The following is a 15,173-nucleotide window of genomic DNA, read 5'->3' as shown; positions in this document are numbered from 1 at the left end:
AATTAAAAGTAATTGCCACAATAACTTTTTAAGGTTTTGTTGTCTTGTTGCTGATTGATATTATGTGAATGTGCTGGCATAATAGCTCTATATATGTACAAATTGTTGTTTCGTACTTTACTAACTAATATTTTGTGCCTGTTATCCACATGTTGGTGCATTGAAGCTCTTGGTATAAACAATTTCAATTGAGTCAGGCTCTACTTTGACTGGAGAAGAAGCATCCACCAATCATGGTTTCATTTCTGGGATGTCTAGCGATTCTGTCAGCTGTAGTGGAGTTCCATTCAACAACACCACATCACTTCGAATGTTTCCATCCTTGGGTGTGAGATGGTATTCTTCCCTCGTAGTCATTGGTACTCTTCCTGGTACCGTCTCAAAGACAGGGTACAAATTCATGTCATCAATGAAGGATACATTGAAAGTAGTGGAATTGGACATGTTTATAAGTAGCACAGTGATACCGTGCTGAAATTAAGGAGAACAGCAAGTGATTAATGAATAAGACAAATATGATTAAGAACAAATGGCACGCATTGACCTTAAAATGATATAGAAACATCTTAGTTTTACTTTATTTAAGTAGGTTTCCCCAAATAATTGTTACAGTTTATGATATTATAATTATGTTTCAGTAGCATGATGTTGTTAATGTTTATACGAGTAGTTTTATTTTTCATGAAGAGCATTAAAAAAATAGAGAAAAAATAAACAAGACATTTTGAGATAAATGAGCTTACCCCTTTCTTGGAACAATGAGCGTATGAACGTAAAAATGGTGATCCTTCGTGAGAAACTGAAAGGACTTTGCTTCCAATGAGCCGATGCCACAAAAGCGCTCTAATCAATCGAAAGGTGTTATCATTAGAAAGACATGTGAATTGATAACTAAGTCTTGATCAATTTGGATGTTTGATAATTTTTTGTAGAATATTAACTTGAAAAATATAACAATTAAAGCATATTGATTGTCCATGCTAAGGTAAGTTCTAAATGAATTGGATATTCATCAGTAGTAAGTGCCTTTCACACACACATGACATGACTTACCCATAATAATCTAGGTTAGGGATGAAGGTTGTTGTGTTTAGCAAGCCATAGTTTCCTCCAACCAGAGTTTGTCTACAATAAACCTTGTGGTTTAAGGTTGATGTCATGCCTAATTGATCTTAGTACCTAGTTATTAAGTTAAATTATTTTAAAATACATATATATATATATATATATACATATATATAAATATATATTTGATGATTTTGAAAAGGAAGCAAAAAACTCAATTAATTGGCATATTAGACTAACCAAAACCCATTAACAAAAGTGTGAGACACATCTTTGCTACCATTGTTATAAGCTCCTCCAGCTTCCCCAACCCATGGTGCTGCCCATGGCGTGAATTCCTTGACTGCTTGAGCAACACTTTTGAAAGTTTCAGCAACTTGGCTCAAGTAATATGGGTCTTGAATCTTGTTGATAATATCCTTGTCAACACCTTTAAAAAAACCAATCATTAAGAGCTAGCAAATTAGTGAAATGTGAGTTATAGTTATTGTCCAAAAGTAGAATATATATGTATATATATATATATATATATATATACCAGCACCAAGGTTGTAAATGTGGTGGGTCACTCCATCAACCACACCAGGCCCAGCATTCAGTAAGAAGCTTTGAAACCACTCCTTACCATAGAAACCACCAGGGCCTAACACCTTAGGCCTTCTAGAAATATCACGGTATAGTAGATTAACTATACGTCTAAGCCTAGTAATGTCTTTAGCATATTGAACACTGTCTACTCTGGCTCCTATCCCCGCAGCACATAGCTCATTTCCTATTTAGCACCATAAATCATAATGCACATGGAATAGATCGGGGAAAATAAAAAAAAAAATTTACGTGTGTGTGTGTGTATACGTCATTCAAATATCAAAAGCAGAATATAAATTAATCAAGGCTTTAATTTAGCTACCCAATTCATATGAATCTATATTGTATCCTTTTGATATTGTGTACTTCATGAGACTTATGGCATTTTTTGGATTCCAGTTTCCCACCCAATTCAACTTGTCTTCAACAGAATTTTTCTTTCCAGTGAGAGCATTCAAGCCAAAAATTAACTCCACTTGGAAAAATAAATAAACAAGACAAACATAGATGCATGTGAGAATTGAATGTAGCATGCTAGTAACATGTATCATAGTACGATGTGTTGAGAAAAGAATGGTAAGTAGCTAAACAAGTACCCAGTTTTGTTAAAAAAGTTATGTACTTCATCCCATCTCATTTTGGGAAGGCATGTTGTGCTGAAACCAAAAAGACCACTTTCTTTCTTTTTGAAATGGGGACATTCTTTTGCTTCCCAAATTGATAAACAATTTGATCTTCCACTGAACCTCCTAATCTGATCCTTAGGGGATTAAAAGCTGCCAAAGTTTGGAATGATAAAAAATGTGAAATTCATAAATTGATATTGTCTACCCATGATCATATGATATATGTTACACATCGGACCATTAAAATGTTACATCTTGCCTCGACTAAACTAAAGAATGAGGACAATGAAAAATTATCGATATAAACACAAATAGCCTAAAAGGGCCAACAATATTTTTTTGCAAGTTTTTTCTTTTTAAAATAATCATATGATTAGTGCTGAGAAAAATAGAACTTACCCTTGATGGCATTTGATAGAACTTTGTTACTTAAGTCCTACAAAAATTGACAAAACAAAATATGGGACAACTAGTTAAATTTTTTTATTCAAATTATGTAAGACGAAAATACGTATGTGTATTGGTGCCTAATGTTAAATACCAAATTCAAAATGCTTGTTTGTCCCCAGGGGCAGTCATTGTAGTTGCACTTATTAGCAGGCCACCAATCCAAAGTCGCACAAATAAAATTATTATTTGTTGTAGCAATGGATGTCACCCCATTAACTACGATTTTCGCATCTTTTGCTGAAGACAAGGAAAATAATAAAAGAACAACATAACATAGAGTTACTTTCACATACATTATGAGAAGTGATAGAAAAGAAACACTGGAAAATCACTCCAAGTCATTGGAATTTATGCAACTTTTATATTCTTGCTACTTGCCAATATTAGTCGACCTAATCACTTATTTTATGCAAGTTTTACCTGTTTTTTTTTTGTCTTAAATTGTTTTAAGAATCATGTATCTAGTCATTACTTTTCTAGAAATTCAATCATTTTGTGCTTTAATCTATCTGTATTTTTATCTACAACGATATTCCTATATCAGTTTTGTCTTTAAGACGAAACCCTTTTTCTTAATAAAAGTAAAATTCCGGTCAAACATATGCCATATAAGACTTTATTAGCAAAAATTGCTGGATAACAATTGTTTTTTTGTTATTTTCAAAAACGGTTTAATTTATATGCAAGTACTGGCAAACTTTAGGATAAGTCCTATTAGTTAGCTCACTTAACTGACTGTGTCTTTTGAAAAAACAAACTAATTTAGGGATATTAATTTTAATTACTATCTCCCTTAAGTATTATGTTGAAAAATTAAACTTTTTGCCTAATAAAAAATCATATATCAAATATGACTTTTAAGATAGTTGCTATAATAAAATTCAAAAAGTTTTATCATACATACGTATATAGTAATACGTGATTGAATAACGATGTATAAAATGCTTAACTATAATCTCATTGCATTTTAGTTAAATTCACATTTCTCTCTTCCAACATATTTCTCTAAAACCAAATAATTTATCCGTTGATGGTGTAAATATTGACTTTTACACTAATCCTACATTAGAATCATATATGGTATGTTGATTGACTTTAATAATAACCAACCTAAAAGTTACATTTATATTATCATTATTTCCGATTGGTTGACAATGCAAATTTTTTTACATCAATTTGTTTTATACTTTAAATAAAACAAATACTAACAACTGCTCGAGATATTGGAAAACGAAATAATTAACGACGAACACAAAATACTTATGACATAGGAATATATTCATTGAAATCATTTATAATTATTTTTAGATATATTTCATGTTCAAATTCTCATATTAGATTTAGAACATACACAATTTTATGATTAGGATACGTTCTAGTCATGATATTTTAATTATTAGAAAAGAGGTACAAAAAGTACTCATTTATATATTATGTGATTTTCAAATTAAAATTAGTGTGTATATAGTTTTTAAATTAGAATTGATTATGAGTTTTCATAAAAGGAAATTCATTGTGCCCATGAAAATACAAGGAATAAGAAAGGCTCATGATATATACACCTCCTTTTTTTTATAAGTACACCTCCTTTATTTTTTTTAAAAAAAATTATAAAATAATATTTTTTTTAGTTTTTTTAATTTTACACCCCCAACTTTCAATTTTCTAGTTTCTTCTTTTATTTCACACATTTTTTTTTTCTCTTTTAGTTTTCACATGCTACAAAAATAGGTGGGGTGAAAAAAAGGTAAGGGGGTGCATATAAAAATTGAAAAAAAGAGGGATGATGTGTGAAAAAAAATACTAAAATTAAATATTGTGAGTGTAAAATTAAAAAATTTTAAAAAATTAGAAATATTTTAAAAAATTAATTATTTTTTTTAAAGGAGGTGTACTTATAAAAAAAAAAAAAAAAGGAGGTGTGTATATCATGAATCATAAGAAATGGACTAAAAGATAACCCAAAGCTCAATCATGAGTTTGGGCCTTCTTCCTTCAAGCCTAGCCCATGTCTTCTTGGTACACTTGGACTTTATTATTTAAAGAATACTTGGTGATTAAAGCTTGGAAAGACTTTGGTTTTCAAAGAATACTTGAGTAGTTTGCTTGAAGCGAAAAATCAAAGCAAGCTTTGGATTGAACTAGAAGTGGCTTGTGAAAGAATACTTGTATCTTTGAAAAGATAGTGGAACATGATCAAGAATTAGAGACTATCTCAGTGGTTGAGATGAACCAGTATGCAAAAATCATGTGTTCTTTGTTCTTGCTTCATTTGCATTATTGAAGGGTTATGCTTGTTTCATCCACTTAATTTTGTTTCCTATTTTTTGCAAGATGATTAATTAAAAAAATTCATCAAAAGTTTTAATGAATTAATATGTGCAATCTTTTAGTTTAAATATTTTTCTATCTTAATTTAATTATTCTATAAAATTTTATAGAGTCGTAATTTAAATTTTTTAGCTATACTATTGGAAACTGAGAACAATTAGTTATATTTTATGTACTCTTATATATGAATAAATTTACGTCAAATTAACACATTATTTGCCAACCAAAGAAAATTAACTCCTTTATTGCATAAATACATTTAAAAAATATCTAATTAATATATTATTTTCCATAATAGTATATTGAATACTTTATTTAATTGAAATATTGACCAAACTATTGTGGTGGTGAAAACACAAAAGTAGAGGATGCTGGTTGTTGAGTTGGGAAAAGTGTGATACCTAGGTTGGAAAGTCGATTCATAAGGGTACTCATTACTCATGTGAGCCACTTATGTCAATTATCATGAAAAAGAAATTGTGATGTTCAATTTGCTGTTGGAGAGAACTTATATGAGCGATAAGGGTGGAAGTAATTGCATCAGGACTTAAATTTGATGCTCATTGTCGTTGTTGTAATTTTCTCTTCCATTAAGGAAAATAGATAATAGAAAATTCATTCAAGGATTACTCATGCCTAAAACGAGTCCATACAATAGTTAAATTTTAATTATTAAGAAACTTAAAAAAATATTCTTTGATAATTAATTCAATTTCTATCTTATAACTTATCTAATCTCAAATTGAATCTAAAAATTTATGTCTTAAAAAACATTTGTTAACTATGACAACAATTATAAGTATTGCTCATTATATTCTAAAAATATTACATATACAAAAAAGTAATTTTTTTAGTATTACTCGTTAAATAATTTTAAAAGAGCATTAATTAATTTTGTAAATATTTCATTTAAAAACTTTGATTTAGAAAGAAATTAGTGTCACGACCACTAATATCGAATTGATGCTCAGTAGAACACAATTTTATTTCAAACTGAATATGTTATTATAAATTTATTTTGTTTTATAATTTTCCTTTACGGATAATAAAAATATATAAAAGTACATTTATTTTATATTTTAAAATCGGCTCAAGTTAACCGTGAATATAATAAAATTAAGTGATTTGGTATGTATATACAAAAAAATAAAAAAAATTATAAGAAATGAGTTTTTTCAACAAGAATTCAAATAATCAGTCTCCAACTGGATGTAAGGTCAATTACGATCACATTTATCAAAATAAATTTTATTCGTCAAACTATTTTTATGAAACTCCATTCATATGTTTATTTGAATGTTACTTTGTTTTCTAAATTGAATTTCAGAACAAAACTAAATTAATTTTCTCTATAACTTTCTAAATATAATAAAGTCTCTCAAATTAATTATCTAACACAATAATCATATATACACATATTTATATATACATAAATTGAGTAATCGTTTTAATAAATCACCTAAAAATTGTTCAATAAAATTTATTAACTAGATAGTAATTAGAATTAAAAGTAATTGCCCACAATAACTTTTTAAGGTTTTGTTGTCTTGTTACTGATTGATATTATGTGCATGTGCTGGCATAATGAAGCTCTATATATGTACAAATTGTTGTTTCGTACTTTACTAACTAATATTTTGTGCCTGTTATCCACATGTTGGTGCATTGAAGCTCTTGGTATAAACAAATACAATTGAGTTAGGCTCTCCTTTGACTGGAGAAGAAGCATCCACCAATCGTGGTTTCATTTATGGGATGTCTAGCGATTCTGTCAGCTGTAGTGGAGTTCCATTCAACAACACCACATCACTTCGAATGTTTCCATCCTTGGGTGTGAGATGGTATTCTTCCCTCGTAGTCATTGGTACTCTTCCTAGTACCGTCTCAAAGACAGGGTACAAATTCATGTCATCAACGAAGGATACATTGAAAGTAGTGGAATTGGACATGTTTATAAGTAGCACAGTGATACCGGGCTGAAATTAAGGAGAACAACAACAAGTGATTATTGAATAAGACAAATAGGATTAAGAACAAATGGCACACATTGACCTTAAAACGATATAGAAGCTTCTTAGTTTTACTTTATTTAAGTATAGTTTTCCCCAAATAATTGTTACAGTTTATGATATGATAATTATGTTTCAGTAGCATGATGTTGTTAATGTTTATACGAGTAGTTTTATTTTTCATGAAGAGCAATAAAAAAATATAGAAAAAATAAACAAGAAATTTTGAGATAAATTAGCTTATCCCTTTCTTGGAACAATGAGCGTATGGACGTAAAAATGGTGATCCTTCGTGAGAAATTGAAAAGACTTTGCTTCCCATGAGCCGACGCCACAAAAGAGCTCTAATCAATCCAAAGGGGTTATGATTAGTCGACCTAATCACTTATTTTACGCAAGTTTTACCTGTTTTTGTTTGTCTTAAACTTTTTTAAGAATCATGTATCTAGTCGTTACTTTTCTAGAAATTCAATCATTTTGTGCTTTAATCTATTTATATTTTTATCTGCAACGATATTCCTATATCAGTTTTGTCTTTAAAACGAAACCCTTTTCCTTAATAAAAGTAAAATTCCGATCAAACATATGCCATATAAGACTTTATTAGCAAAAATTTCTGGCTAACAATTGTTTTTTTGTTATTTTCAATAACGGTTTAATTTATATGCAAGTATTGGCAAACTTTAGGATAAGTCCTATTAGTTACCTTTCTTAACTGATTGTGTCTTTTGAAAAAACCAACTAATTTAGGGATATTAATTTTAATTACTATCTCCCTTAAGTATTATGTTGAAAAATTAAACTTTTTGCCTAATAACAAATCATATATCAAATATGACTTTTAAGAGAGTTGCTATAATAAAATTCAAAAAGTTTTATCATACATACGTATATAGTAATACGTGATTGAATAACGATGTATAAAATGTTTAACTATAATCTCATTGCATTTTAGTTAAATTCACATTTCTCTCTTCCAACATATTCCTCTAAAACCAAATAATTTATGCGTTGATGGTGTAAATATTGACTTTTACACCAATCCTACATTAGAATCATATATGGTATGTTGATTGACTCTAATAATAATCAACCTAAAAGTTACATTTATATTATCATTATTTCCGATTAGTTGACAATGCAAATTTTTTTACATCAGTTTGTTTAATAATTTAAATAAAACAAATACTAACAAGTGCTCAAGATATTGGAAAACGAAATAATTAACGGCGAACACAAAATACTTATGACATAGGAATATATTCATTGAAATCATTTATAATTATTTTTAGATATATTTGATGTTCAAATTCTCATATTAGATTTAGAACTTACACAATTTTATAATTAGAATACGTTCTAGACAGGATATTTTAATTATTAGAAAAGAGGTACAAAAAGTAGTCATTTATATATTATGTGATTTTCAAATTAAAATTAGTGTGTATATAGTTTTTAATTTATAATTGATTATGAGTTTTCATAAAAGGACATTTATTGTGCCCATGAAGGACATCATCCTTACAATTCATTTTTTCTTTATTTATCGGTTGTCTGTCTATATTTTCAGATTGTATATATATTTGTTGAGTTTTTAAATTCTACAACATTTTTTGTCACATTCCATTTCTTCTTTTTTTTTTATTATCATCACATTTGTGGTAAACCATCTCTACTTTTATGTTGATTTCCTTATGTTTTACATAAAAACGTTTTTAATTATTATATTAGTAGATGAATACTTATACGGATTCTATTTTTTAAATTTCTCTTTTAATTATTTTTAGATGTTTTGTTCACTATCTTGTTGTGTTTAGACTATTTTTTTGGACGTTTAGAACTTCGATGACTTTTTTGCTTTTGCATTTTTGACATTTTTTAGGATAAATTTTCAACTTTAGGGTCTTCTTTGAAGTGTTCTCTTAGATGGAGTGGTATGGGAATAAATAGAAGAATCGTTCACAAGATAAACACGCAGGAAGTTAGAAAAAGGAGTCAAATATTGGAGATAAAACCAAGAAAAGGATAAACCAAGAAATGATGTTCTTTCCACAAGGAAGAGCTCCTTGATGAAAGAACTTAAGGAGTCACACTGTCATAGAGTGAACCCAAGACTTTTGAAGAGAGAATCAACAATGATTTTGCTGACAATGATTAAAAGTAACATAGGATTACAAGGTTTCTCGTATATATAGACTAACCTAGCTTACAAAGCAAGATAAGCAAACCATGGTTAGAAATGAACCAAGGTTACCAACCAAGCTAAGATGGTGCACCCCAAAATTGAATTTGATTTCAAATATTAGGCGCCAAATCTCATGGATTTAGGATGTGACATGCCCTACCCTACATACCTTAACACATAAATAATAAAATTTGAATATAACACAATCTTTCATTTTTAAAATACCAAACATGTTCAGATAGAGAGCACCACATCCATGACTTAAACAAATAACATAATCAGTGGAAATTACAAAAGAAATAAGGCTAAGGTTTTCAAAATAATTTAATAGAAACAACATCCTGATCTAATCCTATCCACGTCTCGATGTCACATGTCCTATCAAAGCAAAGCCCAACATTAAAGCCTAAGCTTAATCACCAACATCCTCAGCCTTATGCTGATGATCGCCTGTATAACAACTAAAGGAAAACAACACAAAAAAAGGGAGTGAGAAACATCTCACTCTAGCTCACGGTGTAGGAATACACACCCGATAGCCAAACACAAATAAGACATGTATATGTACATAGCATAGATAGATTAACAACAATATCACATCCCACTCATCCAAGACATAAAAATCACTTTAACATATAACATGAAAATGCACATGTAATGGACAAGGACTACATATTATCATGCATGTGGCGCTAGTAACACATCACATGGTGCATTGCAGCTAGCAATACACGTAGAGTAGTCTAGGAGTACATGCCAGGTCATATCCTTTACGCACTCTCACTAGAAGGACATACTACCAGGGTCTAGTCGGGAGAGCTAAGTCGCGCAAGATACATCCCATGCACACAGTGGGCGAGACTGGGACTTACAAACCGAGCTATCCCCAATGACTAATCCCCAAGCTTTTACACAGGGGGCCTTCCCTGGCAGTGTATTCTATAACGTACCCTTAAAATAATTATGCAAATGATACATGTAATTCAAGACTTTATGCATTCTCATATCACATCATCATGTATTATTATCACATATCATTATATCTCATGTCTTGTAACACCCCGAATTTTTTTTACTAATACTACGAATAATTATTATTTATTTTTGTATTTATAAAAATTATTTCCTTATAATTATTTTGATTAATTAAATGTGTTTGATTGAATTTTTAAAGGTTTTTAATAATAATCATTTATGAAAATTATTTTGTATAATATTATTAATTATGATATTTTGTTATAATTATTATTTAAAGAAAATCATGTTTTAAATTATATTGATGTTTTATTTTGATATATATATATATATATGTTATTTATTTATTTATTAATTAGCAAACTTGGATTTTCATAGTTCTGGAACGAGCCGTTCCACTTTGGGAACGGGCCGTTCCCAACCTAGCATGTGTGGGTAAAATTTTAACCCAGAAGGGGCCGTTCCACTTTGGGAACGGGCCGTTCCAGATGTCGTTTTTAAGAACATGTTATTAACTCAGAACGGGCCGTTCCACCTTGGAACGGGCCGTTCCAAAAACCCCAGAACGGGCTGTTCTGGTTTTGGAACGGGCCGTTCTGGGAGAGGCTTTTGTACATATTCTATGTGCCTAGAACGGGCCGTTTCGGATTCAGAACGGGTCATTCTGGCCGCGGCCTGATGCCTATAAATAAAGCGTTTTGCACTCTCTAAAACTCATTTTTTCATTTTCTTATCTTTTTCCTCCTTTCTCTCTAAAGACGAAGGGGAACCTAGAGGGGGCGACCAACAAGATTCGGCTCTGCTTATCGAGGTAAGTGGGGAGTGAGAAACCTCGCTCTGGGTGTGGGATTGTATGCTGGGTAGTGGGATTAGCCCCCAATCCTGTGTTTGTTGTATGTCATATTTGTCTTGTATGTTCCAATTACATAATTAATATGCGTGTATGAATAAAAACTTTGTTTAGACTATGATTGTGGAATTTGGTACTTCTATGGGTTCCTACGGGAAACCCTAAGGGAGTGCATTGATGCTTGTATGAGTAAATTAATTGTGATAATAGTTATATACGTGAATTGTCTTATTTTAAATGTTTATTGCATAAATTGGAACGCTCTATGGGTTCTTGAGAGAACCCTATGAGCAGCAGGCAAAATAGGAATGTTTTCTGTTTTGCTATCTGATTGCTCTATTGTATTTCTTGTTGAATGTAATGTATAAATATGTGTTTAATTTATTAAATAAACAAGTTTTGATATGAATTAGAGTGCTCTGTGGGTTTCTACGGGAAATCCTATGAGAAAACAGGCAAAATATAAATGTTTTCTGTTTTACCTTCTGAGTTTTCTGTTGTGTTTCTTGATACTTGCTGAGCGTAAATATGTGTCTAATTTATTAAATAAACAAGTTTTGACATGAATTAGAGTGCTCTGTGGGTTCCTGTGGGAACCCTATGAGAAACAGACATATTTCTAATAGTTTCTGTTTTAGCTTCTGGTTGTTCTATTGTATTCATTGTTGTATGAGATGTATGAATATATGTTTACTTTTGCAAATAAATGAGTTCTGATATGAACAAAAGTGCTCTGTGAAAATTGTGAATATGATGTGATAATGCGAATGTGATGATGAAATGTAATGATGAGATGTGATGATGAAATATAATAAGGAGATGTGATGATGAGATATGTTGAGACATGATAATGTGATATGGGAATGAGACATGAAAATGTGATATGTGTTAATGGATAGGGTCTTGTTTGACATGCATCATTTGCATAAATGTTTTAAGGGTACGATATGGAATGCACCGCCAGAGAAGGCCCCCTAGTGTAAAAGCTTTGGGGATTAGTCCTTGGGGATAGCTCGGTTTGGAAGTCCTAGTCTCGCCCATTGTGTGCATGGGATGTATCTTGCGCGGCTTAGCTATCCCGACGAGACTTTGGTAGTATATCCTTCTAGTGAGAGTGCGCAGAGGGTGTGACCCGGCATGTACTCCTAGACTACTCTTCGTGTATTGCTAGCGACAATATGCCATGTGATGTTTTACTGGCGCCACATGCATGATAATGTGAAGTCCGTGTCCATGCATGTGCATCCTTATTATTAAATGATGATAAATTACTATTTGTATGACTTGGATGATTGAATAAACTATTGTTGTTGATTGATATATGAGGTAACTGTATTGTTTGTGTTTGGCTATCCGGTGTGCATTCCTACACCGTGAGCCAGAGTGAGATGTTTTTCACTCCCTTCTTTTGTGTTGTTTCTCTTGTTTGATATACAGGTGATCATCAGCGTGAGGCTGAGGATGTTGGTGATGAAGCTTAGGCTTCTATGTTAGGTTTTGCTCTGATAGGACATGTGACATCGGGACATAGATAGGATTAGTTTAAAATGTTCTTATTAAATTATTTTGGAAAATTCAGTTTTATTTCTTTGTAATTTTACTGGCATGTTATTTGGATTAAGTTTATGAATGTGAACTCTTTACCCTTACGTGGTTGGAAATTTGATTTTTATTGATGAAAAATTCTATTTTTTTTATAATTATTGTATATGTATGTTGGGGTAGAGGATGTCACATGTCTCATATTCACTTTTCACATTATCTCGTCATATTCACATAGACTCCATAGAGCACTCTAATTCCTTTCAAAACATATTCAAACTCAAAATTAAATATACATTCATGTTCAATAATCATCAGGAAACACAACAGAAAACTTAGAAGGTAAAACAGAAAACATTCAAAATTTTCCTATTTCTCGTAGGTTTCCCACAAGAACCCATAGAGCACTCTAATTCATATCAAAACTTGTTTATTTTCAAAATTAAACACATATTTACACTTAGCAAATATCAAGGAACACAACCCAAAACTTAGAAGGTAAAACAGAAAACATTAGAAATTTGTTTGTTTCTCATAAGGTTCCCACATTAACCCACAGAGTACTCTAATTCATATAAAAACCTGTTTATTTTCAAAATTAAACACATATTTTCACTCATCAAACATCAAGGAACATCACAAAAAACTTAGAAGGTAAAATAGAAAACATTAGAAATTTGCATGTTTCTCATAGAGTTTCCCATAGGATCCCACAGAAATCTCAAATCATACAATTACAATTCTAAAATTGAATTAATCATTCAAGCAATTCATACAATTAGTTACATACAAGAAGAACAATAGATGAAACAGACAAAATTGGGAAAAACCCCCTCATACATGAGCATACAACAAGCATAGGATTTAGGGCCAATTCCAGTTCCCAACATACATTCCCACACCGAGAGCGAGGTTTCTCACTCCCCTCTTACCTTGTTGAGCATAAAAGATGAATGGTTAAGTCTGGGGTGATTTCCTCCTCCTTCTGGTTCTCCCAGCTCAGAAGCGTAAACGCGTACGTGAGAAGACATAAAATGTAAAACTGATCAGCTTTCTCTCTTTTTATTCCTTTTAAAACCAAACCTACCTTTAATCCTTTAGTAAAAATGTGAATCATGGTTATAAAAAATAATTTCCCTTCACGTATTATAAATAATTAAAATAAAATATATAAATAATTACAATAAAACACATAATTTTCTCCAAATACTTATTATAATAAAATATCATAAGAATACATAGTTCTCTAATAAATATTACACAAAATAATTTTCATAAATATTTATTATTTAATTAAAATACTCATAATTATTAAAAACCTCTAAATTATTCTATAAGACCCATTTAATTAATTAAAACAATTATAAGAAAATAATCCCAATAAATATTAAAATAAATAATAATTAAACTATTATAATAGTAGAAAATTTGGGATGTTACATAGGATCCATGTGCCATGTGTCATGTGCTACCATGTGACTCAGATCTAGAAGAGCCTATAAGAGCTTGCCACGTGGCAAGTGTTAAAGGTGTGACTAATGTGTGGGGCATGTGACTAAATGGATTTGTGTAGCCTACGGTAGGGTGTAGAGTAACACTAAGTGGGCATCCAATTATTAGGAATAGGTACCACCTCTGTTGGCCCAAATACAAATCTTTTTAGCTATAACTTCTACATACTAGTTGCACCCCCTTAAACTACTAATTACACCCACAAAAGAAAATATAAGGAATTAAATTTCTACACTACTTGGCCCAAAACACAAGGTAATTAAAAATAAGAAAGAACAAGAAAATACAAGGAATAAGAAATGGACTAAAAGATAACCCAAAGCTCAATCATGAGTTTGAGCCTTCTTCCTTTAAGCCTAGCCCATGTCTTCTTGGTACACTTGGACTTTATTATTTAAAGAATACTTGGTGATTAAAGCTTGGAAAGACTTTGTTTTTCAAAGAATACTTGAGTAGTTTGCTTGAAGCGAAAAATCAAAGCAAGCTTTGGATTGAACTAGAAGTGGCTTGGGAAAGAATACTTGTATCTTTGAAAAAATAGTGGAACATGATCAAGAATTATAGATTATCTCAGTGGTTGAGATGAACCAGTATGCAAAAATTGTGACACCCTTACCACCCCAACACATATATAAATAAATCTTGTAAATAAACTAAAGAATAAAATATTCAACGTTGGTAAAAAGGTTCACATAAAACCTTCATAAATAACAAAAATAATTAAAAAATGAAATTTATAAAGTAAAACTTGAGAGTTTACAAATTTCTTTCAAAAGAGAAGTTATAACTCTAAATACATATAAAAATTTATCCTAGAATTCTCTGCCCCGATGTCACAATATCAGAGCACACCCACAACTCAACGGTTGACATTCTAGATGCCACTCAAAGCTGGATCTTCCTCACCTAAAACATCCATAAATTGTACGGTGAGAAAATAAAAAATTTAAATATAAAGCACACAAGGAAATCCACAACATCATCTCATCATAATAACTTGGAATTTTATTTACAAGCATTTCTATAGATATATCATCATT

General features: G+C 30.7%; 1 pseudogene; it reads right to left on the bottom strand.

Annotated features, from left to right (window-relative positions):
* Positions 1 to 231: 231 nt before the first annotated feature.
* The window catches only part of LOC109790951 (heparanase-like protein 2), a 33,423-nt pseudogene continuing 18,481 nt past the window's right edge, over positions 232 to 15,173 (bottom strand).

Source organism: Cajanus cajan, chromosome 3 (genome assembly GCF_000230855.2).
Source record: "Cajanus cajan strain Asha chromosome 3, NIPB_CcT2T_4, whole genome shotgun sequence".
NCBI classification, from domain to species: domain Eukaryota; kingdom Viridiplantae; phylum Streptophyta; class Magnoliopsida; order Fabales; family Fabaceae; genus Cajanus; species Cajanus cajan.
Note: the sequence above shows the minus strand (reverse complement) of the source record. Positions and strands in the feature narration are given on the sequence as shown.